The sequence below is a fragment of the Silene latifolia genome, chromosome 5 (assembly GCF_048544455.1).
Source record: "Silene latifolia isolate original U9 population chromosome 5, ASM4854445v1, whole genome shotgun sequence".
Classification (NCBI taxonomy): domain Eukaryota; kingdom Viridiplantae; phylum Streptophyta; class Magnoliopsida; order Caryophyllales; family Caryophyllaceae; genus Silene; species Silene latifolia.
Window position 1 is genome coordinate 10,888,186 of NC_133530.1, and position 24,963 is coordinate 10,913,148.

At 39.5% G+C, this 24,963-nt stretch overlaps 1 long non-coding RNA gene across 1 annotated transcript; it reads left to right on the top strand.

The window, feature by feature from the left end:
- The first annotated feature begins 3,072 nt into the window (after positions 1 to 3,072).
- Positions 3,073 to 11,125, top strand: LOC141656673 (uncharacterized). The gene is made up of 3 exons (XR_012548548.1): positions 3,073 to 3,266; positions 3,843 to 4,305; positions 11,041 to 11,125. It is a non-coding gene; the product is annotated as an uncharacterized LOC141656673 (long non-coding RNA).
- Positions 11,126 to 24,963: the final 13,838 nt, after the last annotated feature.

Genomic DNA, 24,963 nt, shown 5'->3' on the forward strand with positions numbered 1-24,963 from the left:
ATTATTATTTAATTTTGGCATTTTACAATTGTTTTTTTCCCTTAATAAAACGTTATTTTAGCATTTATGATTATATTTTTATTATATTTGATAAGTATTTTATATTTGCATTTTTTAAAAAAATATACTTATTTTAAATTTTATTTAAAAGTTAAGTAAATAAGATAATGATTTAACCGAGCTCGAGCCTAATCTGATCCGATTCCGAGGTTTAATTTTTTAAGCTCGGAAAATTCTGAGTCGATTCTGAGCTCAAGCTCAAGTTTCCGAGCCGATTCCGAGCTAATTACTAAATGACAAGTGGACCAAATTGACTGTGAATTATCAAAGAGTAATGCTCATTCATGTACACATTTTACATTTTTACTCTATCAAGTACGCATTTTACAATTTTACCTTTTTATTTTTTCAATCCATCTTCTCCCCTATTGCTTTTACTCCAACAAAACTCAATTGCCTCTTCCATTTTCCTTCAAACATTATTCAACCGTGATAATTTGTGAAATTATTTCCGGATCATTAAACAACTAAAATCATACTCTGATAAATTTTCAGATGACATGAAATAGAGGAGCAAATTGGAAATAAAAGGTTATAAACATAATCCGTAAATCAAGAGAAAAAGAAGATTCTGATGTACAGTTGTACGTGCTTCAAATCAATTATAACTACCCAAATACAGTAACCAATTTGATTAATGTAATGTTGTATTGATTTAACTAATGCCCGGACAATTCCATGTCATTAATTGTACTTTGGGATCTAATACTAATTAGAAATTTCAAAACCCTAATTAAAGACAAAAGTCATTAAATTAAAGTAATTCCCAAAAATTAATGTAATTACATTGATAAATTGAAGTAATTACATGTTGGTTATGAGAAATTAAGATACATAATTGAAGAATTTGAGAAAAATTTAATTAGGTTTGATGAGAAAAAGAACAAGAACAGTAAGGAAGGGAAGGGTAGTGTTTGAAAACAAAATGAAAAAATGTACATAAAAGAGTAAAAGTTATACATGAAAGAGCAACTACGTATTGCTCATCAAGCTCAAGCTCAAGCTCAAGCTCAAGTTTTCGAGCCGATTTCGAGCTTTAATTTTTTAAGCTCGAGATTTTAGGTTGATTTATTGTATGAAAGTCAATTTGGTCCACTTGGCATTTTACTTTGTTTTATTTATTTAAATTATTGTAATTTAGAATTTAGTAAAGGTTAAGGCCCTGTTTGGCAAACAACAGAAGCAGATTAATGATAGCAGATAGCGTTAGCAGAATACGGTTGGCAGATTTTAGTAGCAGGTTTGACCATCATATGAAATTAGCAGAATTAAGAAAGCGTTTTTAGTAACTAGCAGATTATATGACAAATCTAGCATTTTCATGTATAAACTCAATATGCTGCTACTAGCAGCATATTCAAAAACAATAGATTTTGGTCAATATGCTATCTGAATATGCTATTAACCAAACACGTAAAATTAGTAGATTGATTGGTCAAACTAATATTTAAGCCGAATCTACTAATTTCACCTAATATGTTGTTTACCAAACATGGCTTATAGTGATTAAAAGGTTTAATGAAAAAACAATAATTTATTAAACAACAACTCTCCTATAAGACCGTCTTATAGCATAGGACTGGCCCAATAAAAGAAAAGCCCAAGCAAAAACATTGATATATTAAGTTTTTGATTTTATTTTGATAACTTTATACTTTATAATACTCCGTAAAAACTAACATATTTAAATATATAAGTTATTAATTTAAAATATTAGGTTATGAAAATAAAAGTATTACTAGTATTGGTGCCCGGCTTCACTCAGGCTACCTCTACTTACCATTAATTTTTTTTCATTAAATAAAATTATTTAAAGTTGCATAACCCATAAATTTACCATTAATATATTTTTCTATGGGATATCCTAAAATTACGATGTAATAAATTTTGAGACAAATTCACTACTTCCGCTATTAATATTTTACTCTTATTAATGAAACAATAGTAATAAAAGTTCATTACTTGCCCGTAATCATCGTTACTTTCTCTACTCCCGCCGTAATTATTGTTACTGTCACTAATGCCGCATTAATATTAATAATTTCACTACTCCCGCCGTAATTATTGTTACTTTCACTATTGTCGCATTAATATTGATTATTCACTACCCCCGTTGTTATTTTTACCACTTTCACTAATCTCGCTGATAATATTGTTACTTTTACTCTTCAAATGAGTGATTACTATCATATAATTATATCCAATGTTACTACAATTCTTTTCTTTACTTACGAAATTATTTTTACTACCTAGGCATGCAATTTTAAGAGAATTATATATTTATATAGATATATTACATATATATATTAAATCAAATCGAAAGAATTATACAATATAGTATAATTTATTTTAAGGAAATTGACTATCTTAATTAATTATTTTATTTTAAGAAAATTGACCATGTTTAGGAAAATTACCAAGCTTCTATATAATTTAATTTTAACCAAAACTATATAATATTTGCATTGAGATCCCTCAATTGGGTCCATCACACGGTGCTAACGATTAAAAATTATATAGTATAATTAATTTGTATAACTTTCTTTAAGTACATTGAAGTCCTTTGGTTTCTAGATTTAATATATAGTATTGATTTCATATTTTTATTAAGTAATTTTTTTGGGGCTTGTGCTATTGGGTTAGTCCTACCTAAATATTGGTCTTATAGAACAATTTGTGTTTATTAAAAGAAAGTCTTGCGTATTTCCTTTTTAAAAAGAATTTCTTTTGGAGGGAAAAACTTTTGAGAATTTTATTCTCTTAGTATATAAGAAATGTGTAATGCGTAAATAAACCAGAGCATATCCTCTGTCCCATTTCATGTCCCATTACCTCTCCTAATGACACATTAGCACTTTGGTATATAATATTACCATTTTTATTATTTCAAGTGTGATGTGTCAAGATTTTAAAGAAATGAGACACACATGATGGAATATAAATGTGGGACATGTGATCTCTAGTGTAAATAAACACCCAAATAAAAAAGGAAACAAATAACCGGGACGAAGAAAATATTATTTTAAGATAAAATGAACTCTTTAAAAAATTCTCCACCCCGTAACATTTAATTCCCTTCCTCAATTGCGTTTCCTTTGTTTCATTACACAGATGAGTGTAGACGACTGACTACTCTTCTAATTCATTTTCCAAACACAGCGACACCGGCGATTGCGACGGCCATGGCGAATTGCCGATCACAACCGGTAAAAACCCTAATTTTCAATTTAAAATCGTTTTTTTAATCACTCTACTGGGTATTTAATTTCATAGGGTTTGTTAGTTTGTTTTTGTTGTTTGATTTCCTTTATTCATCATCTTTGTGTTTCTGTGATTGGTTTGGTTTAGCTTTGCAATTATGTTTTTAACTTTGGTTAAAATTCCGCTTACAATTGAAATTGAATTCGGTAATTGACACATTTCACGTGTTTGCTAAACCTTTGAATTAGGTAATTGACAAAATTCCTTTTTAATTCCAATGTAGTTAAATTTTGGAGCTCTCAAATTCATACCCCATAGACCATAGTAGCCATTCTTGTCAAAATGGTGGAGGTGGGTCATGGATGTAACCCAACCCTAATCGGAACCCACCGCGCCCAATCCAATTCCAATGACATGTTTCCGAAACATTATTGAGAGATTGAGTTTCCAAGTTAAATCCACATGAAATTGAATTGGAACATTTTAATTTCTACATTCAAAACATGAAAAGAAAATCAATTCACATTTTCAAAACACTATCAGATGTAATTCTAATTCATATGAATTTTCTTCTTTTGCAGAAACCAACACGAACATTAAAATTGCTTGTGTCTGTTTGAAGTTAATCTGAAGTGATAGTCCCTCAGTCTCGATCATTTGTTTACTGTTTCTGTTCATTGTGAAAGGTATTATAATGAAAGGTAAACAAATGATTGAGATGGAGGGAGTAATTTTGAAGAAAAGAAGGCGAAAAAGGCAGATATCTGTGGAGTGGAAGAAGAAGTTCATTCACTGCAACAACTACAGTCAGTAAAGATGGTAATGATGATTTGAGCAAAAATGAAAGAACGAAACTAAGTCTTCAACAACCAGGAAGAAAGCCGCACTGCGAAAATAATCACACTGCACACAACCTTCGCCAATGCAGTAGTCATCATAATACCAGGTGAAGTAATTGTTGCTGCTATCCTTTCTCTACAATCAGTTCTTCTTCTCTTTCACCATTGCTGTGCCTGCAACCAACCACGGCTGCACCATTGCTAGGTTAGTTTGTTCTTCTTTTCTTTCTTTTCAGCTTTTTTGTCCTTCACTTTTTCTCTCCTCTTCTCTGTGTTTTCTTCTTCTCTGTTCACGTTTCTCTGTTTGCTGTTTTTCTTTCTCTGCAGTTGAATTCATCTTCTCTATTTTTCTCTCTCTGCTATTTTACCTTCTTAAGATTCTGTTTTATGAGCTGGTTTCGATAGTAGTTAACCACTTTGTATTACGGTTAATTTAACCAATGATATGTGAAATGGGACGTAGTATTTTTCTGTCTTTATTATCTGAAACTACCATTTTTTTTGGAAGTATTGCCTAGGTTATCGAATCAATTAATTTATAGGCTCATACAAAAAAAAAAAAAAACAGTGAACCTCATAACCTATAGGCACGCGCCTTCGCTATGCGCCTCAAACTAAAATTTCAGCATTATGTTAAGGAATCAGAGACAGCTCACTGGAAAACCAGTAAAATTGTTGATTATGGATAATTGATCATGACAGTTAACATCAATTACTTGCACAAAAATACATTAATATTAAATATATACGAAGTAATGAGTAATAGTTGTTAAGTTGAGCACTTTTGTTAACTAAGTGTTGGCTTGAAACATAGAGGAGTGAATCACCAAAATATATATTGAGATTTGCAAAATACTCACAGTTCGGTAGCTACAGAGGTATCACCAAATATGTACGAGTATATTGAGATTTGCAGCATATGCAACACCTTTGTACTTATAAAAAATGTACTTATAATCATGATGCTAACTTCTATTTTTAACTTCGAATAATGTTGTTAAATAAGTTATCATACGACACGGTTATACATTAGAAGTATCTGGAACCATATTTTGGAATTAGTATTTGTATATGTTAATTTTTTAATGGGTAAGTTAATGGGTATTTAGATGCGAGTTCTAGTTGAATTATTGGATTGGCATCGCATAACATAAAATAGTTTCATAAGACGCTAAAAGTTTGAGTGATTTCCCGTTAGTATAGGTTGAAAGCAAGGGAGTGTGTTTATATGAACTTGGAGGAAGCACCTGAAGAACATTGTATACAACTATACATCAATCCGTGAGAGAAAGAAAAAAAACATACAAACTTTATTAATTAGGAATCATAAAGAAAGTGTAAAATATACGAATGATGATAACAAATATATGATAGAAACACTTGCCAAGTAGCTTTAAGATCTCCTCCAAGCTCTGGAAATAATAACTCCGTTAAGATTGTTTCTTGATAGATTCAAGAATTTTAAACCAACGAGAGTTGATATGCCTTCTGGAATATGGCCTTCTAGCATATTGTTGGAAATATCAATGCCTTTAAGTAATTCTAATGAACTGCGACCACCAAACGCCTGTTCTTCTCTTTTCCACATAACTTGTGTGGTATCGTAGACTGAGGCTAGATAATTTGCCAAACCAGTATCCAACAGTGGAGAGGAGGACTTATCTGTGTTAGTCATGCTTTCCAGTTTGTATAAACATCTTGGAATGGTTCCGGTTATTTGATTGCCTGAGAGATCTAGGAGTTGGAGTTGAGAAAGATCACAAAAGCTAGCAGGTAGACCACCGAAAAAGCTATTATGTCGTAGGCTAAGAATGCCAAGATTCCCAAAACTATGCCCGAAGCTAGGGGGTATATGGCCAATCAATGAATTATTTGCAAGATCGAGAATTACCAATGACTTGCAATTTGCTAGAGATACGGGTAATTCACCAGATAAATTATTGTTGCTCAAGTGTAGAGCATTGAGCTGGTGTAACGTACCCATGGATGATGGTAAATTTCCCCAAAGATTGTTGTTCTGTAGATGGAGGGCACTTAACTGATCGAAATAGCTCCAACAATCCGGAAACTTTTCTGAAAACAAGTTGTTTGATAGGTCGAGATAGGCAAGAGATAGTTGGGATTTTGGGCACAGGAAAGTAGCAAGGCCTTTTGAAAATAGGTTTTTATTTAGATACAGGTCTGAAACATTATTCCTTAGGAATAAGGGTATTTCACCTTCAAAATAGTTGCTACTTAAGTGAATTTCAAAAACACTCTTAAAGGTGACTGATACATCTGGAATTGTACCATAAAACATATTGTTAGACAGGTCTAGCATGTTCATTCTCGGCCCCAAGCTCGAGTTCCAAAAAGAAATAGGAATGGTGTCTGAAATACCCGCATTGGATATATCAAGCATGAACAAGTTTTTTTGAGTTAGAAGCCACCTTGGGAAATGAGGGCCTATCTTACATGACCTTAAATCGAGGCTATCTAGCTGAAATGGTGGAATCCAATAAGAGCTAATCTTAACAACTACTTCTGCGTTATATGACAAGCTCAGCGCACGTAGTTTTGAGAGGTTAGATAGGTGGGCGATTTTGAGAGTTCCGTTCAAAGAATTTGAAGTAAGATACAACCTCTCAAGCATCGTAAGTCGTCCAAGGGATTGAGTAATAGTACCATTCAGCTGATTATTAGCGACGTCTAATACCCTTAAGGAAGAAAAGAAGCCAATGCTATCTGGAATCGAGCCCCAAATTTGGTTTTTGCTTAGTTGTAGAGACACTAATGGCTTGTGTGGACATGAAGAAAAGGATTGGACGATGTCAGAGAACTTGTAGTTGAGACCGGTATAAGACAAATCTAAGGTTTTCAAGCTACATAAGTTATCAAGTAGTTTCATAGCATGTCCGGACAGTTGCACATCGTTTCCAAACATTTCATTAGCCGAGAGGTCAAGGTATGAAAGGTTTGTCTCGAGTCCACTCAAGTTCAACAACCACTCAAATACTGATGTGTCATTCAAGTTGTTATATGCTAGGCTAAGGACACTGAGTGTTGTGGATGAATTAATATATGAAAAAGAAGATGGCGAGTTTAGAGATAGTCCACAATCATCCAAACGAAGCTTTCGTAAGGAAGGAAGATTGTTAACAATAGAGAGCCAAGTATTTGTAAAAACACTTAGATCAATGCCACCCAAATCAACTTCCCTTAACAACCTCATACGTGAAAGCCACCACAAGCTATCCACCCTCATGTTAAAAGGCAGAATTTTAAGGTCAAGGGATGTTAGTCTTGAAAGATTTCCGATTTCTTGAGGAATGACACCCGTAAACCCAGCATATGAGAGGTTAAGGTGTTCTAAGCTAGCAAGTGAACCTATAAATTTAGGTAATGCTTCTGTGAAGTTATTAATACTTAGGTCTAAATATTTCAAATGCTTCAAGTCAAGAAGAGAATTACCGAGTGTACCTTCTAAACAAGGCTGGAAGCCACTATTATCAGAGACGAAGCCACCAAGTTTGAGACTGATGACATGGCCAAATTGGTTGTTGCAGCGAATACCGTGCCATTGGCAGCATTCCTGACTGCGCCCCCAATCATAGAGGTACCCGCAATGGTCGACACGAATGCCCTGTTTAAAGTGAAGCAGGGCATCTCGCTCACTCCCAACACATTGGACGTGGTTGTCGTTAACCTCTGATGATGATGCAACTTTGCAACTACAGAAAGTTAGCAAGGCATAAAAGAATACTATGAGAAGGTTATTATATAATTTGGGTGGAAAATGGGTCGTCATCTTTTTCGTAAAATTATTCTTGATAATTTATTAATGTAAATATCGAGTGAATTTGTAATATTTGTTTGGTTGAGTAGAAGGTTATTGTATGCATGTATTTATAGATCAGTCCGTACAAATCACCTTGTACTATGATAGTGATCATAGACTAAGACATATTTGGCCCATTCTCTACGTTTGCTGAATTGCTGGTGAATTTACAACGTTCGTACGAGGTTAAGTCTTTGTCGTTGTGGATAATATGTTCATGATTGATACTTGTATGGTAAAGGTTGAACAATGGTTCAAGTCTTGGTCTTCTGGATTTTAACTTGGAGCTAAACTTTTCAACGACAATTCATACTCGTTTTCGCTGACGGGGTAGTTAGAGAATTCTGATGCGGGGTATTAATGGTAAGTTCAAGAAAAGTTAATAAAAATTGTGAGGTGTTTTTAATAAAAGTTTTGTGAAAAGTTGCTCTGTATTAAACTCGTTCTTTATACTCCGTAGTTTATTGGGTGGACTGACAAATAGGTCATTTTGGATTGGAAAATGTGTCGGATGTGTAATCGCCAATCAGTAATGAGCAAGGGTTGATTGAGAACAGAAATTTTCAAATTGAGTAGAGTTAAGTCGAATAGGGTCAATTTGAATTTAATCATACTCGAGTGCACATCGGGCATAAGTCGAGTTTGATCAATTCCGATGAGTATAAATAACTACTCCGTATTTGAAACATATTTCCGCAAAGGCGTGTTGATTGAAAATTGGAGATGGGTCGAAATAGTTTTAGTGAGCCATTTATTTAGAGCAATAAAACCCACTTATTGGAATTGTCTGGCTCATGGGCTTATTCACCAATTCCATTAGTATAGAATTGGGCTTTTATTTGTCTTGGACTTGAAATTTGAGTTGATTGCATTTAGTTTGTATATTGTTTTTGTTAAAATAACGATAAGGAATTTTGGGACATATTCTTCCATTTTACCTGATATACGTTTCTAATATTCCTTATTAGAAAAGTAAACCATTATATTATGGCGTAAATGGGGCTCAAGTTGATCCAACAAACAATTGATTAAATAGGGTGAAATCTAGTATTCCCTTCACATTTCTATGTTCTTCCCATTTTATTATAATATTACTCACATATAATGGAGAAATGGGAAGAACATTAAAATGTGGAGGGAGTAGTTAAATCTTGGGTGAAATTTTTGAGGGACTTAGATTTAAGCCTCTTCAAGGGCAATTTTGAGTGTTTATAGCTCGAGGCTGTCTTCTAATTTTCGACCTTGTCACTCTCGGGTGGCTTACTTGGTATATGTGGTTTGAAGGCTATCACATCATGTATATCTAGGACTTTATCCTATGGGTACTAAAAATAGCAGCTGTGGGTCCCTCGGCACCCAAAAAAATTGAGCATTTGAGCAGATATTTGTTTAGCCATGCATTGAGAATGTATTTATACAGCAGTCCGTAATGTTAGCAACTAGGAGTTTGATTAGTAAACTATTTTGATTGAATTTGTTAGACACAATGTTCATACTGTGGTGGTCTAGGTCGGGTCCCCGACCAACTGCCATCTCTAGACACAATGTTCATACTTCATACCAACACCAACGTTTTAGACGGGGTAATATAATCAATAATCAAATATTCTAGACGGGGTAAAAGTTTTCAAAAGACTGGTTTAAGGATGAGGTCATTTGAATTCGTAAATTTCTCTTAAAACGACAATATTCATCCTCAAATTTATTTGAAATAGTTCATCCTGAAATTTTGTGGCGCTCACATATAAAGTGGAAAAATGCAAAAACACGATTTTTAAAGTGGTTCGGCAAATGACTATATCCACTATCTCATCTATCATATAATCTATAGTATCATCTCATGAATACAAATTTAAGGACAATTTGACAAACCTTCATACAATAAATCAACCTAAAAACCCGAGCACACATCTCACTCAAAAGGGTCATGGATAAATTTCCATACAACACTCTCCTTCTGTGGTGATCATCACATATTACCACGGTGGAGATATCATTGTTGCCGCTACATAGAGATGGCAATCCGGGCCGGGCTAAGGCGGGCGGCACGGGCACGGCACGAGTCCAGCACGGGCACGACACGGCACGGATGAATAATACTGATGGTACGGGCACGGCACGAACGGGTTTGAGGCGGGCCGCGGCTGCATTTTTTGGAAATTCCCGTGCCTAGGCACGACACGGCCCAAGCACGGAGGGTCCAAGCACGAACCAGGCACGGCGGGCTCGGCACGCACGGCCCGAGATTTGGCCCGTTTCTTAATTATTTAATTAAATTCCATTTTTTAATATCATTTTTTAATTATTTAATTAAATCTACTACATTAAAAATACAAGCAATCAACTAATCAAGACATCAAGTACATTAATATTTAATAAAATATATATTTAAATCGTTAATATTCATTATTTATATAAATAAAAGAGTATTTAGAAAAAAAATACTAAGGTTATTGGGCCGGCCCACGTGCTAGGCACGATTAGCCCATGGGCCAGGCACGGCCCGAGCACGAAAGCCCAGGCGTGCAGGGGAGCGGGCCGCGGTGGAGATTTGGGTGAGTGGGCCGGCACACGCACGCGGCCGCCCAATATCCGTGCCTGGGCCGGGCCAATTTTTGGGGAAGGCACGATGGGCCGGCACGCGGGCCGGCCCAGCACGGCCCAATGCCAACTCTACCGCTACATCTCTTACACACCCTAAAATACATATCGGACTGTCGTTATATAGAAAACATATCACAAACAAGTTTTACCTTTAATCTATATTTATATCTATCTATCTATCTATATTAATAAAAGAAGCTTTTTTTCGAGTGATTAGAGAATCTCCAACTTTAATGAAATACCTCATAGTGTTATAATAATAATGATAAAAAGATAACAAACCTTGGAAATAAGATTAATAATAGCATTATTTAAAGTTAATTAATATGTTAATATTATAAGTATTATACTTCTATTAGAGTTCATGTGGGGTAAGATCATAAACGAACTACCGAGTAATAATTAAAAAAATGTCACAAAACCTATACCTAATTTCATTCTAACCTAATTGTCTCTCATCTCTACGAAAAACACAAAAATACCTAAAAATTAATAAGTTAATTTTTGGATCGATTCTAGCATAATCAAAGGGCATTTCTCGGAGCATCTTGGGTGCAACTGATAGGAGAATATCATTGTGATATTGTTCATAGGCCGAATTAGCAAGGACCGAAGGTTATTTCTAATTCTCTACCTTTTGTTAATGCAATTTAATTTTATGACTAGTATTCATCACTTTATGATTCGTTATAATCCTTAAATTAAAGGGATGCATACAGATATATCCCACAATATGCCACACATTGAAAAATAAAGTAGATGTGGTGAACATACTACGTATAAATAGTAGAAAAGGTGGGGTCATCCTATTATAAATAGTAAAATTGTCTTACATCGAAAGATTAACATAATGTGTGCTGATCCTATTATTATAAATAGTAGAATTGCCCCACGAAAGATTAACATAATGTGGGGTAATCCTATGATTATAAATATAAGTCATCCTTAGAGCTTAAATATCAACCCAAAATCTTTTGAGTCTTTTAAGTATTGTCTTAGATAACTCTTATAAGAGTTTGTATTATTACCTCCACAATAGTGAAATTTATTTGTATTATACTTTTGATTTTGGTGGTTTCACAATTATATAATTATATATAGTTATATCATCTCCTTTTCTACTCAAATTTAGTAATTTAGAAATAAGTTATTTATTTTTAAATTTTTAAGCTGCATTTTTAAATAACGAACATACATCAGTAGTATAGTTATTATATAAGAGACTTTAAAAGTAACATTACATAATGTTAATTTTTCAAGTTTTAACATTTTTTCATCTAGAGAGTCCAACTCTTAAAAACTACTTAATATTTTTAAGAAAAAAAAATTTTACGTAAGAAAAACATTGGACTTTAGATAAGATTAGTTTGTTAGCAATAAGATATAATTGCACAAATGTTAGCTATGTACGTGCGAAAAACTTTAGACTCTAGATAAAATTAGTTTGTTAGTATTTGCTCATTATTAATCGTATTGGATGTTGAACGTACGAATATTAACATATAGTATTTTCTCATATTATTAAATATAACTAATATTAGATATAATGAGTAGCAATTGTCCCTATTTCGGGATTTGGGTTGGATGTCAAGCTAGGTGTGAAAAAGATGGTGTATTTCTTAGTATGCTATTTGTCCAACATTGAAAAATAAGGGAAGTATTGTGAATATACTACGTATAAATAGTAGAATTGTCACACATTGAAAGATTAGCATAAGGTAGGGTGATCTTATGATTATAAGTAGAAGTCATCATTGAAATTTGAGTATCAATCCAAAATCTTTTGAGTCACATAACTATTGTGAAAGAGAGCTCTTAAGAGTTTATATTATTAACGGTTAAAATTAAAATTAAAAACTAAAATTTTGTTGTCACTAAATTGTGTGTTTGCTTATAGTGGCCAAAAACATAGATGGTTTATCTTTTACGCCTTTACGGTGGAATGATAACTGATGGGGCATATTCTGCACCGCTGACCAAGTCAACATATTGAGCAAGGTCAAAGATATCCACAGCAAGTCAACAGGCTTAGACAGCCTAGCCGATGCAGCCCATCGGCCTGTCAGCTTGGGTCTCGGCATGGCAACTGCCGGTAGGGACACATACCGCGTACTCATATCCAAGACCCCTCGGCGGTGAGTCAACGGGGCCCGCCGGCTTTGCCATAGGTCCTCGGTAGGGGGTAGATCGATCTTTCCACTGCTAGCCACTTGGCCACTTGGCCACTACGTGACAAAAGGTGAAAGCCTATAAATACTCCTCAACCTTCATTGAGGAAAGGATCCGAACTTAACCTAAAAGTCACTATTCATCGGTATAATCTTCCTTATCTCTCTACAATATACATTCGACCAAGTAACAACTTATCCCTTAAGTTTACCGACTTGAGCGTCGGAGTGAGTACGCTTGGCACAAAGCCAAGCCCTCGGTTCGTTCATTGTTGCAGGAGAGGCCGAGAGGAACGATTAAGGAAAGAAGGATTCAACCAAAGACGACATTCTACAAGCCACGGGTGGTAACAATACTTGCTCTGGAATTACACCGGAACAATTGGCGCGTCTCGCGGGGAAATCGCTACTAGAAGCTAGTCACATTCATTCCCAAACAAAAAAAAACAACAAAAACCCACCCAAAAAGCTAAGAAGATGTCGAAACAACAAGACGCAATCGTGACCGACGAAACCGCATTCTACCAAGATGATACCTTCAACAGTGCAGAGTCGTGCGGCCCTCCACGGCGGAGTAATCCAACCGGAGTTCGGGATGCCAATAATACCAGACACACGCCCGACCAACCAAGGTCACCATCACGGGACATGTGGTTGACGTAGCAAAAGCGAAAATGGTCCTGGACTTAATTAGTAATACGCCCGCTCACTTGTCACGCCGACAAGAGCGGCGGAAACCGTCCAGGAGACCGGGGCCGAAATGTGACTCGAGAAATTTGAACGGAGCACTAGGAGAAGCGACCCGGTCAAGTCGCGGGGAGCCCAAAGTGGGCGTGGTAGACCTAAGTCCTTCCGTACTCATGGGAGGACGGCGTCCCCGCAAAGCACGAACGAGGCTTACCCCAAAGGAGCGAGAGGAGTCCGGCTCGGCGAGTTGGAGGAGAAGTCCGAGTCGAAGAAGGAGCCCTTCCCGATACGAGGGGAGGAGCCGGATTAGGAATGCGAGGAGCCGATCGCCGCGTGTCGTTCGACACATGGTCAGACAGCCCCTCAGCGCCTACGTCCTAGAAGTCCAGGTGCCAACTAAGCTCAAGTTGCCATCTCTATCATACAAAGGAGATAGTGATCCAGCCGACCACGCCGAGGCTTTCGAGTCTTACATGTCGGTATGGGAGCAACCCGACGAGGTCTGGTGCCGAGTTTTCCCAACAACTTTGCATGGGATGGCTCAAAGTTGGTACAAGGGGCTCCCCGACGGCTCGGTATACTATTACGCCGACCTAAGGGACGCCTTTTTAGCCCAGTACTCTTGCAATAAGAGGAGGGTCGTGGAGACGTCGGACCTCCTAACTATCAAACAGGAGGGGGGCGAGTCTCTACGAAGCTATGTGAAGAGGTTCGACGGAAAGGTCCAGCAGATTCGAGAAATTAATCCCGTGGCGGCTTTTGGCGATGAAAGGCCTCCCAAGGGGAGACTTAAAAATGAGCTCATCAAGTGCGGAGGCCGGGCTTGGATGCCGCCAGGAAGATGGGCGACCAAGCCATCAAGGTAGAAGACTATCACAAGACTGGGTAGGCCCAGCCGAGGCCGAGCACTCGAAAAGAAGAGCCACCGGGAGGACAACCCGGATGAAAGATGCCGCGACAACAATGGATCACGGTCCGATGAAAGACGCCGTGACAATAAGGGGTCACGGTCGGACAAATCTGCCAGGAAACAGGACTCGACGGGCGCCGGGTGGAGTTCAGGAACGTACCACCAGAGGCGGTATAATGATAAAACCCCTCTCGTCGTATCGCCCGCCGAGGTCTTCGCCCGAGCAAAACGAGGGCGAAGTGGGAGAGACCCCCAAGCCAAAAAGTGACGGTGACACGAGCCGATCGTGAGTACCACGGCCACACCCGGCCATTTAACCAACGATCGCCAGGCATCGAAGAATGCCATTGAAGAGCGATCCGGAAGGGGAGCCTCGGCAAGTACGTTGCCAAAGGCCAAAAGACCGACGCCGGCGATTCGGGTAAGAAATCCGTCTTGAACGGATAGGAGTGATCCATGTTGTCATCGGGGCAACGAGAACGGAGGGTCCGCCCATGGGCACAAACGACACCTGAACGAGCTATATCGGGCCATCAACTTTGTGCCCAACACAGCGATCCCCGCTTCCAACATCCCCGATATGACCATTGGAAGGAAGGACTACGAAGGAGTCATCGCTCCTCACAGAGACCCACTTGTAGTCAATTTGGACATATCCAACCACCTGGTCAAGAGGTGCCGATTGACACGGCGCGTACACGAACATCATGTTCGGGAGTGCTTCCTCGGCCTCGGCAAAGTCAAGGACTTGAGCCCCGCACCAACCCACTATACGGCTTCTGCGGGGCGGCGTGGTACCACCGGGATCAATCGGACTCCGGTGACGTTCGACGAAAGGAATGCGGCTAAGAATGTCCTAGCGAGTTGAGTTGGTCGTCGACGGCTCGTCCGCCTACAACGTTCTTATAGGCCGAGTCACCCTGAGCGAGGCCGACGCAGTGATGTCCATCCGGGCCCTAACACTGATGTATGTCTCAGACCGGGGGGAAGCGCATAAGCTCGTCTCCAAAGACGAGAATGACGAGGTGATCAACGTCCGGATAGTTTGCCGGAGGATGCAACATGCAATCCCTCAAAGTGGCAAAGAAATCAGAGAAAGGGAAAAGTCCATCCTTACAACAGGAGGGCGACCTCATGGATGTAACTAGCGGTTGACTGGGAAGGTGTGCCTTTGATAAACCATTAGGACACTGGTAATCTCGGGAAAACTCTGTGTAGCGGCGGAGGTGTCCAAAACAGCTGTGGGCACCCCGACGCATGTTTTTATCTAATGAAAAACCGTCCAAGTCTTCCATCAAAATGTTCATTTTCCCCATAGTCACTAGGAAGCGCAGACGCGGCTCAGCTCGCCTTTGTCATCCGACAAGAGCGGCGTCTTTATCGATAGCGACGTCGGCTCACTTTGTCATACCGACAAGAGCGGCGATCTCCATCAAGAAGTAGGCGCCGTCGCATCACCCCAAGTAGTAGATGCCCACAGCGATCACCCCAAGAGGTTTGACGCCGTCGCGATCACTCCAAGTGGTAGACGCCACGGCGATCTCCATCAAGAAGTAGGCGCGTCGCAGTCACCCAAGTAGTAGACGCCACTAGCCACCCCAAGAGGTTTGACGCCGTCGCAGTCACTCCAAGTGGTAGACGCCACGGCGATCTCCATCAAGAAGTAGGCGCGTCGTTAGATCACCCCAGTAGTAGACGCCACGACGGTCACCCCCGAGAGGTTGGACGCCGTCGCAGTCACTCCAGTGGTAGACGCCACGGCGAGTCTCCATCAAGAGGTTTGACGCCGTCACAGTCACTCCAAGTGTTAGACGCCACGGCAGTCAATAACAAGGAGCACTCGCCGGCTGACACCGTCACACCGGCAAGAATGGCAATCACCCTCGGGAAACAAACACCTCGACGGTCACGACCGGCGCGATTGATACTCGCAAAGCGATCAAAACGCCTTAGAAGCGTTACACAGTTGAGGAACGCACTCTAGATCGCCTCGGCCATGCCAAGGCGGAAACAAAGGAGACGCCCAATTAATAACATGAGAAAAAACTCAGACAAGGACGAGAAAAGACCTCGGCCGAGCCGCAGACAAAGTGAAAACGTTAAGCTGCAGATTGAGACGCTCAACTATTAGCACAAGAAAAAGGAATGAGGTAAAGACCCCGGCCAAGCCGGAGGCAGAAGAAACGAGCTCTTATTAAATATGTTCAACAAATTACAAGAAATACAAACGACGCCAGTAGTCCCCATAAGGGTCACCAAAAGACAACCTACCAAAGTTGTACAAAATACAAAGACGAGAGAAGGCAAAAGGGCGGACATCATCTCCCTATGTCCTGTCGCTCGCCATCGCAGCGGTAGCAAAGATCTCCTTCGATGGGCAACCCCGGTTTTCTGGCGACCTCGGCTTCGGCGGCCTCGGCCTTTGCCTCGGCGGCCTCGGCTTCCCTCATTCTCTTGGCCTCCTCATTGGCCGTCTTTGCCTTCTCAAAGAAGGGCTGCTTGCCTCCTCGGCCGCCTCTTTCTCTATTTTTACCCTCACCGCCTCCTTGGCTCTCTCCTCCACGGCATTCTCCTTAGCTTCGAGCTTCTCGTCAAAACTCGTTAAATAACGCCCCACGGAAGGAACCTTCAAGAGGGAAGAGTTCCCCAATCACTTCCCTGGCGGCGTCTTCGGCCGGATCCCGGGTCGGCGCACATGTTAGGGAGCATGTCGGTTTGGAGCATCTCAATGTCGTCCTCCTTTTGCTCGATGATGGCCTCTTGCTCCGAATCACCTTCCCCGGATCGAAACCGTTCCCCTGAATTCATTCCTCTGCTTTGGAGATAAAGGTCGGCGTGCCTACGAACAAGGTCACACTTCGCCGGCGACTTTTCAACTTCGGCCGCGACGCCTCGGCCTTGGCTCTCTCAAAGAAGGACCTCCTTTTCGGCGTCCTCCCCGAGCTTTCTCTCCCAAGAGCGCTTTCTCGGCCTCCCCCTAAGCCTCGCTCATTGAGAAGATCCGGCTTCGCCTTCGCGGCCACCTTCTTAGTGGCATTAAGCTCAAAAGCGGATTGAGCCACGGCCTTCTCCTGCTCCATGATACGAGCACCGGTCAGCTCGTTCCACCTCGCCAATCTCTTGATCAACCTCGCGCTTTCCGCTACAAGTCGGGAGGGGAAGCCTTACGGGATGAAGAGCCGGTGGCGACGTTTCGATCACCGACTGCGGTCGGGAAAGGGAAACCTTACGGGATGAAGAGTCAATGGCGACGTTATGATCACCGACTGCGTGGGTTCTCTCCTCCACTTTCGCTCAACAAGAGCGGCGGTCGCAATGCAGGCGATCTACAAAATAAAAATAAAAAAAAAGAAAAAGAGCATCGGTATCAACATACATAGGCATGCCGAAGAGCCTATCATCGGCGGCGCGATGAACCAAGCTAAAACGAGCCATCGGATAGATCAATACCGTGCTTGGCCTTCTTGGCCGAAGGGCGCATTTCCTCGTCGGCAGGAAGCAACGGCGGCGGTAAAGGCATGCGCTTTCTTTTACGGACAAGGGGCGACCCCTCCTCCTCATCGGAGTCATCCCCATTGGAGATATAAACTATCTCCACCGTCTCCTTCGAACGGGGGGATGGAGGGCGGAGCCGATGTCGAAGCCATCACCGCCGAAGGCTTTGTTTTTCGCGTATGGCGCGGCATGTTACTAACAACCTTCGCCCGGGCCTCCACCACATTCAAGCTTTTCAAATTTGGTCCATAAGATCATTCGGCGACGTCCCGCGGTCATGGGTCGAGCCTTGGGATGCAAGTTAGCAACGGTTTTGTCTTTGTGCGGCCCATTCTCCGGAGGATATCCTCGGACAAATCCGGTCCAAAGTAGTCTGCGAAGGAAACAAAGCAAGAATTAAGTAGAGGAATTAAATCGAAGTTCGAAGAACAGGAACATTGACAGCGGTGATGGGCCTCATACCGACCCCACTCACCCTGTGCTAAGGCCGGTATGAGGCCGACATGGCAGAGCGGCTCATCCTGAAGAATGATCTGCGTTGGGGAATCCATCTTTTCGGCACTCCACTCTTGTCCGCCTCAAAGAGCCTCATCGCTTGACCTCTCATCCTCCCTAAGAGAGACCTGCCGGCATCCATCTTGAGTTTTTTTCGGGTGACCCATCTGTCATGTTCCGCCTTAGTCTCACACCGCAAGTTAACTTGGTCTTGAAAGCGGCAATGGGCGGCGGATAGTCATCCAAGCACCTTAACGTACACCCACCGATCTCTCCGGTCTTTGCAAGAAGTAAGTTTGTCAACAGAGACATAACCCTTCTCCATGTGCACACTGTACCAACCGACGCGCCGAGAGATTGACTGGAGATAATGAAGCCGGCGGAATAAATTCACCGTCGGGGCCTCCCCCTTGAAGAGACAAAGCCACACAAAGCCGACTATCGTCCTCATGGCCAACGGATGCAGTTGGGCCACAGCGACGTTCATAGCTTTGATGATAGCCATGACGTACTCGTTCAGCGGAAACCGGAGCCCGTACTCCAAGTGTCGCATGTATACACCGGTATGGCCCGGTGGAGGGCAACAGACGGCCTGACCCTCCTCAGGGATAACAATCTTGTATCCCCTGCCAAAGAAGAAATGGCCCTCGAAAAATTTCTCAGGAACAAGCGGCCAACTTATGGGTCCAAGCTCGGTCAACGCGTACCTTACAGACGTCACCGTGATCCATAACGTCTCGCCTCCCCTCTTTGGGACGAGCCTTTTCAAAGCATCATCACCAAAATCGTCGCGTCATCATCGTCATCCTCCCACTCCTCCAAAATTCGAGGATCGACTTCAGGAGAAGGAGACCTAGGGCCCCAGTGCCTTATCGGGAGGGCGTCCAACTTCTCCTCCTCATCAAGACGCGACGGGGAACCCCCCAGCGCCGGTTTACTAGGCCCGGCATCGTTGAGAAGACATGTTTACAATAAAAACTTACAAAGTTAAGAAATTGGGAAGTTTGTTTGTTTACCTTGAAGAAAAACACTCGCCGGAGTAACAACTCGAAAATCGGAAGACAAAGAAGCCCTTGAAAGTTTAGAGAGAAGAAAATTTTGGAGAATGAAATTGGTGGCCAATTTCACGGAATAATCGCCCTATTTATGGGAAAAGCCCATGAAGAAGGACCAATCGAGAGAACGACCCATGAAGCGTCATCCAATCGGCGAATGAGACACGTGTCGGACATGCAACCACGGGATGTCAATCGTTGCAACAGTTGAACGTCAATCAATGCAACGGTGACCAAGCGTCTTCAACACGCCCATTCATATCTCTCCGCCTATTCACCTTCCTCAACAAATTCTCAAGCATCTGTTCTCCGCCGGCCACATGATCAACCAAGCTAAGTAAGCGGCGGCGGGGGCAATCAAAAACAACCGGCACTCTCAACCCTGGTCTCGGCCGGCGTCACTTTCTTTTCCACATCGGATGCCCTTTACGCATCCATGTGGAGGGGGGATATGGTACGGCCTAAGAAAGACCGAGGCCGAGGTAATCGAAGCCGCCGAGAAGAAGCCGATGCGTAAATTTTTTTACAAATTACTTACGCGGGAATATACGCTCAAACGTACATCGAGCCCATACCACGGCATAGACTACGGCGGGGGCAAATTGATGGGGCATATTTCGCACCGCCGACCAAGTCAACATATTGAGCAAGGTCAAAGATATCGACAAAGACAAGTCAACGGGCTTAGACGGCCCTAGCCGATGCGGCCCATCGGCTGTCGGACTGGTCTCGGATGGCAACCCCGCCGGGACACATACCCGCGTACTCATATCCAAGACCCCTCGGCGGTGAGTCAACAGGGCCCGCCGGCCTGCCATAGGTCCCTCGGCCGAGGGGTAGATCAGTCTTTCCACCTGCTAGCCACTTGGCCACTTGGCCACTACGTGACAAAAGGTGAAAGCCTATAAATACTCCTCAACCTTCATTGAGGAAAGGATCCAGAACTTAACCTAAAAGTCACTATTCATCTGGTATAATCTTCCTTATCTCTCTACAATATACATTCAGCCAAGTAACAACTTATCCCTTAAGTTTACTGACTTGAGCGTCGGAGTGAGTACGCTTGGCACAAAGCCAAGCCCTCAGTTCGTTCATTGTTGCAGGAGAGGCCGAGAGGAACGATTAAGGAAAGAAGGATCCAACCAAAGACGACATTCTACAAGCCACGGGTGGTAACAATACTTGCTCTGGAATTACACCCGGAACAATAACAATAAGATGATCATAGGAGTATACATTACATGTGCTTTGTGAAAGAAAGAACATAAAAGTGAACTCTGTGTATCAGTAATTAGAAGATTAATTATTATTATTATGTAAGACGGTCTTATTAATTGAGCAAAAAATTTTTGAAATGACTAATTTAAAAGCATGACATGTGTAAGTAAATTGTCCATATTTGAAGGGTTAGATATATGGTTCAAACAAAATATATACTCCCTCCGTATTAGTCAATAGTTTATATTTGCTTTATTCCTCCTCACAAAATACAGCAAATGTAAATTATTCATTAATTTCACACCTGTCTTTATATTCGAGATAACAAAATAAGGGCTATGATGATTAGTACTTAATAAATTTTGCTAGAATTCGAGATAACAAACCTTTAGAGACTACTTAATGCTTAGAATCAAGTACGTATTAATAGACCATAAAGGATTAAGATATTTCATTTTTTTTAGAATTATGTGACACCCGGATTTGAACTTTGAAACACCTATTCGATAATGTTCTATAACTTAGTTTTAAAATAATCAAGGTCATTAACCCGTACGAAGTACGGGCTTTCAAACTAGTACATGTATATTTTTAATTAATCTATAACATTCATGTATTATACTCCGTACATTACTACCATTAAATTTATTAATGTATCAAATATCATTCATCTCCATCCATCCTTTGTCATCATTGATTACCATGAAAATTTAATTCGTACATATCTTAAGTCTTAAACAAGAATTTAGGTTTAATATTAGGAAAAGTTAGCTATATAGTACGAGAATAATTTTTATTAAAAATTTTCTTTTATTTATTGTATATATAAATAAACAATTTTCTACGAATTTTTATTACAAGTCTGGGACGGATTATACCATCTTTGAAACCGCTTTGACGGTCACAAATGATTAGATAAAAAATTACAAATAATTGTATAAAATGTTTTACACAACTGTAAGATTGTAAATGATCTGAGCCGGCTTCTAGAGCCTATGAGCCTTTAAAATCAGTTCGGTCAAAACTCGGCTCGAAATAGGTCAAAACTGATTCCGAGCTGAGGTGGACCAAATTGGATTCCGAACTTGGTAGAGCTCGGATCGGAAGCTCGTTTAGGCTTGTTTTATTTTTATTATTATTATTATTATTATTATTATTATTTAATTTTGGCATTTTACAATTGTTTTTATTCTTAATAAAACGTTATTTTAGCATTTATGATTATATTTTTATTATATTTGATAAGTATTTTATATTTGCATTTTTCTTAAAATATACTTATTTTAAAATTTATTTAAAAGTTAAGTAAATAAGATAATGATTTAACCGAGCTCGAGCCTAATTCGATCCGATTCCGAGCATTAATTTTTTAAGCTCGGAAAATTCTTAGCCGATTCCGAGTTCAAGCTCAAGTTTCCGAGCCGATTCCAAGCTAATTACTAAATGACAAATTGACCAAATTGACTGTGAATTATCAAATTGCTCATGAAGCTCAAGCTCAAGTTTCCGAACCGATTCCGAGCTTTAATTTTTCAAGCTCGAGATTTTAGGTTGATTTATTGTATGAAAGTCAATTTGGTCCACTTGGCATTTTACTTTGTTTTATTTATTTAAATTATTGTAATTTAGAATTTAGTAAAAGTTATAGTGATTAAAAGGTTTAATGAAAAAAACAATAATTTATTAAAAGAAAGTCTTGCATATTTCCTTTTTAAAAAGAATTTCTTCTGGTGGGAAAATTTTTTGAGAATTTTATTCTCTTAGTATATAGGAGAAGTATATAGGAGATGTGTAGTGCGTAAATAAACCAGAGCAGATCCTCTGTCTCATTTCATGTCTCATCTTGTGTCTCATTACATCTCCTAATGACACATTAACACTTTGATATATAATTTTACCATTTTTATTATTTCAAGTGTGATGTGTCAAGATTTTAAAAGAATAGGACACAAGATGAGATATAAAAGTGGGACATGTAATCTCTAGTGTAAATAAACACCCAAATAAAAAAGGAAACAAATGACCAGGACGAATGAAGTATTATTTTAAGGTAAAATCGTTTTCTAAATAACTCTTTAAAAAATTCTCACACCCCGTAACATTTAATTCCCTTCCTCAATTGCGTTTCCTTTGTTTCATTACACAGATGAGTGTAGACGACTACTCTTCTAAAGTTCTAATTCATTTTCCAAACATAGCGACAACCGGCGTTTGCGACGGCCATGGCGAATTGGCGATCACAACCGGTAAAAACCCTAATTTTCAATTTAAAATCGTTTTTTTTATCACTCTACTGGGTATTTAATTTCATAGGGTTTGTTAGTTTGTTTTTGTTGTTTGATTTCCTTTATTCATCATCTTTGTGTTTCTGTGATTGGTTTGGTTTAGCTTTGCAATTATGTTTTTAACTTTGGTTAAAATTCCGCTTACAATTGAAATTGAATTCGGTAATTGACACATTTCACGTGTTTGCTAAACCTTTGAATTAGAAGTGGACAAAATTCCTTTTTAATTCCAATGTATTATAATGAAAGGTAAACAAATGATTGAGATGGAGGGAGTAATTTTGAAGAAAAGAAGGCGAAAAAGGCAGATATCTGTGGAGTGGAAGAAGAAGTTCATTCACTGCAACAACTACAGTCAGTAAAGATGGTAATGATGATTTGAGCAAAAATGAAAGAACGAAACTAAGGCTTCAACAACCAGGAAGAAAGCCGCACTGCGAAAATAATCACACTGCACACAACCTTCACCAATGCAGTAGTCATCATAATACCAGCTGAAGTAATTCTTACTGCTATCCCTTCTCTAAGATGGGCGCTTCTGCCCTTTCACCATTGCTGTGCCTGCAACCAACTACAGCTGCACCATTGCTAGGTTAGTTTGTCCTTCTTTTCTTTCTTTTCAGCTTTTGTGGTTTACTTCTTCTCTGTTCACGGTTCTCTGTTTGCTGTTTTTCTTTCTCTGCTCATTTGAATTCATCTCCTCTATTTTTCTTTCTCTGCTATCTTACCTTCTTAAAATTCTTTAGAGTCGGATACTTGCTCATAAAACAAAGAATTTTGGTCTAAAAATTGTTGATTATGGGTTATTGATCTTGACTGTTGACATCAAATACTTGCACACATACATATATATTAAACATGTACGAACTACGAAGTAAAATAACGAGTAATTGTTAAGTTAGCACTTTTGTTAACTAAGTGTTGCCTTGAAACATAAAGGAGTAAGTGAATCACCAAATATATATATATTGAGATTTGCAGAATACTCAGTTCAGTAGCAATAGAGGTATCACCAAATATATACGAGTTAACGAGTATGTTGAGATTTGCAGAATATGCAGCACCTTTGTACTAATAAAAGTAATAGGAATATTTATAATAGTTGGGCCTTAACCATCTCCTTCTCGTTTAATTAAGAATCAGTACTCGGGCTAATTAAACAGTCGCTATGTCTGTTTAAACGAAGTAAATCGTGCTGTACTGTTCTGATTGCAACGAGTTATGAAATAACTAAAATCAAACAAAATATAAAGAGCGATAAAACCACGAGACACAAGATTTTTAACGTGGTTCGACCTAATCTCTAAAGGTCTACGTCCATCTCTCTCTTATTAATATTTTCTTTATAATCAAACTCAATTACAAAGAAAATCCCCACGATCAACCCCGATCGTGCTACTCGAGTACAATCCCGTACCCCAAAAACTCTCTCTCACAAAGTGAAAATTACAACTCGATTTATCTCCTTATATGGTTCAACAATTGGAACAATGGAGATAGTATATCCTAACGAATATAAGAAATGTCCTCATAATCATGATGCTAATTTCTATTTTTAATTCGAATATTGTTGTTAAATAAATTATCATATGACACGGTTATACAATAGAAGTATCTGGAACCATATTTGGAGTTAATATTTTTATATGTTAATTTCTTAATGGGAAAGTTGATGGGTATTTAGTTGCGAGTTCTAAATGAATTATTGGATTGGCCTCGCAAAACATAACATCGTTTCATAGGAAACTTAAGATTTGTGTGGTATCACAATGAGACGGCCTTAAACAACTACTCAACCAATTATTGATTGAAACTTGAAAGCAAGAGAGTGAGTTTATATCAACTTGGAGGAAGCACCCGAAGAAGTTAGCTTACATCAATCACGTGAAAGAAAGAAAAATGCATACAAACTTCATTAACTAGGAATTTTTTTTTTTCTTTTTTTTTTGACAATCGGGTTAACGAGTTCTACAGTTTAATAGCACGCTTAGCTAGCCTATGAGCGGCTTTATTACAAATTCTAGGTACATAAGGAAAAAAACGCAGTGAATAAAGGAAGTAAACTATACGAATGATGATAACAAAAATATGATAGAAACACTTGTCATGTAGCTTTAGATCTCCTTATA